Genomic DNA, 3180 nt, shown 5'->3' with positions numbered 1-3180 from the left:
GATACCAAGCTAATGATTTCTGTCATTTAAGTAAATATTTGTTAAACATATTTATCAATACTAAGTAATTTATTTACTGGATAAAAGTGAATATTCTCTAATTCCAAAGTAATGGTATTTTTGATTCAAGTACATAATTATTTGCCAATTATAAAGAAATATATTCTTCGTTTTCAAACACCAACGCTTTGATTCAAGTTAACATTCTCTCAAATCAAGTAAATTATTTTGTAGTTGAATTTTTCAAAAATCAAAGTTTTTATTTTATTTATTCAAAATAATATTTATTGTTATCAAGTAAATATATATGCCTAAAATATTTAATTATGTACAGATATGAATTGCTTGAGTCAAAGAAATATTTATTAAAACAAAATATATATTTCGTTATTGAAAGTGATTATTTGTTTGCTTTTAGTATCCCAGTATTACTAAATTGGTTTTCTTGAATTAAATAAATATTTTTTTATTCAAGTAATTTTAAAACTTAAATTAAACAAATATTTATTTGAAATTGGCTACTACTTTTAAGTAAATGCATTTATTACATGTAAGAAAATTATTTCACAGTTTTAAGAAAATATTATTTGATTTAAAATAACGATTTCTTCATGTGAGTAAATATTTATTAAGGACATAAATTACTTTTACGCAAATAAATATTTTCTTAAAAGTAAAAAAATTTGCTAGATTTTAATAAATAATTATTTAATTCAAGTAAATATATTTTAAATTAATATATTTACTTAAATCAAATAAATTTTTTTTTCAGTGTATATATAGGACAAGCTTCCTTTTATAACAGTCAATCTTCGAAGCAACGTCGAGTCAAACGAACATTCAATCTAGAAAATTAGGAAATTGAGTGGTATTTATTTCTTAATTTCTATATTAACTTCACATATAAACAGTGAATAAAACATGGGAATTGAAGCACGCAGAACACCGATACAAAGCTTTTTACGCCGGACTGGCAATATTTATAACAGGTATTTATTACAGAAGTGCAATAATATGCAATAAAGTAAAAGAATATTTTTAAGATAATTAAAAGGCTATTAACGTTTGAAATATTCTTAAAACGTCTTTGAAGCTAGTATTTGGCTATTATTTGTTCTTCCTCAGAATAACCAAAGGATATCTTAGGATTAAAATGTCCACAAAATTTAAATTATACATTTATTTTGAATGTTCCTTGAATTCCTCCAAAAGGCATTTACAAATAATATTTTGTGCTATCTGGTACATATACAAGGTGTTACGTAATATGCGGACCAGTGCTCGTGGGCAGATAGAGCGGGTAAAATTGATTCAAAAAGTCCTTTACGTTTTGTAAGTTTCTCAATAATTAGTGAAAAATTAATAAATAAAAATATCAGGAATCAGAATGCGTTCGTGTGATTCGACGAAAAGCTACAGCCCAACGTTCACGTTATTAGGCGCGTAGCAAGGGATTGGAAGGAACGTTAAGTAAATAATAATGATACAAGAACGACATTCGTGCATCGTTATTTACAGAGCACTTCTCCTAATATTTCGCCACGCGCGTGTAGCAACGTGACAGCCTGTATATGTACATACACGTACATATGTGTTGAATATGGCGCTCTAGCGCCTTGAAGCGCCTCTATGTTCGCACAGACACGCCACGCATGCTAAGGAAAATTAAAGTTCCGTTGCGTGAGCGCTTACTGCGTTTCACTATATACTCTCACTATCTATGTACTCTACTTGTCTTGTCGTTCGTTCGTTACGTTGCAGTGTGTATAAAGTTTCTTTTCGTTGCATTACCTTTTCCAAAAGACACACTGCCTATTGTATTCAAGTCTTATAATTACACGTATCTTAACCACAATATCTGGCGTAAGTCATTACATAACCCTGCGCAACAATATGTATGTCACTTTGTTATTTTGTCTTATAGGCGGTACTGGTTTTGTTGGAAAAATATTGACTGAGAAACTGTTACGAAGTTGCCCCGATATTTCGACGATATATCTGCTCATACGTTCGAAAAAAGACGAGAGTCCCGAAAGCCGATTAGATGAAATGTTTCAGAAACCTGTGAGTATCTCGGAAACAATATCGGAACGTGATATATATTTGTAAATGATCGCTATTCAAATTTGTAATCCATTGTTTTTTGACCGAGTAAAAAATGAAGTACCCAATTTCCGCAAAAAAATTGTACCTATTATAGGCAATCTTGATACAGAAAACTTCGGATTATCAGAAAATGATAAGAACATACTGATAAATCAGGTAATTAATTCAGATTATCAATATCATTAAATCGTCTATACTACTACATTCTAATACAATAAATAATGTATTGCATATATATTTATAAAAGCATTACATTTTCCATATATTTAATTATAATTATCGATGCAATTAGAAATAAATTGTGCACCTTTTTCTAAATGTCTTTCCTACTTAAAGCATGTATATTTATTATAGGTATCCATAATTTTTCACGTGGCAGCAAATGTACGGTTCATCGAGAACATCAAAACTTCTACGATAATAAACATTAATGCTACCGCTACCATCTTAAAACTTGCTAAGCACATGCTAAATTTAAAAGTAATTCCTTTTATCTAATATGTGTTCTAGTAATAATAATTGGCAAAAATTATTTATATTTTGCATTTTCACTAATTTTAAGAGAGAAACATAAATTACGCTTAATGTTTATCTTGCAGTCATTTATTCACGTGTCAACAGCCTATGCGAACTGCCATGTGAAACATATTGAAGAGCAGTTCTACTCATATCCTATTAATCACAAAGACCTTATCACGTTCACACGTATCTTACATGAGAACATAATTGAGGAAAAAATATCTAGGTAATTCTTTGATGCTTAATATAATAAAATAATTAAATGTATATTAATAAAGAAAGATAATCTATCGTTTGGCTAGAATCAGTTCACAATGGCCGAATACATATACATTCACGAAAGCGATTGCGGAAGGACTTCTCAGAGACGAAAGCGGAAATTTGCCAGTAGGAATATTTCGACCTGCAATAGGTAACAGAATAATTATAAAAACTAGCAATTTTTTTTGCTAAAGAATTTATTAAATAACATTTATATTTAATTATTTTCAACTTCTTTGCATAATTATGTGCTATAAAATTCTATAATTGTAAAATAATAATAAACAAGCACGG

The 3180-nt window shown here is 28.8% G+C and overlaps 1 pseudogene; it reads left to right on the top strand.

Annotated features, from left to right (window-relative positions):
* The first annotated feature begins 729 nt into the window (after nucleotides 1–729).
* On the top strand, nucleotides 730–3112 carry LOC112467073 (annotated as a pseudogene).
* Nucleotides 3113–3180: the final 68 nt, after the last annotated feature.

This window comes from Temnothorax curvispinosus, unplaced genomic scaffold (assembly GCF_003070985.1).
Source record: "Temnothorax curvispinosus isolate PA1 unplaced genomic scaffold, ASM307098v1 QBEX01016829.1, whole genome shotgun sequence".
Taxonomy (NCBI): domain Eukaryota; kingdom Metazoa; phylum Arthropoda; class Insecta; order Hymenoptera; family Formicidae; genus Temnothorax; species Temnothorax curvispinosus.
Note: the sequence above shows the minus strand (reverse complement) of the source record. Positions and strands in the feature narration are given on the sequence as shown.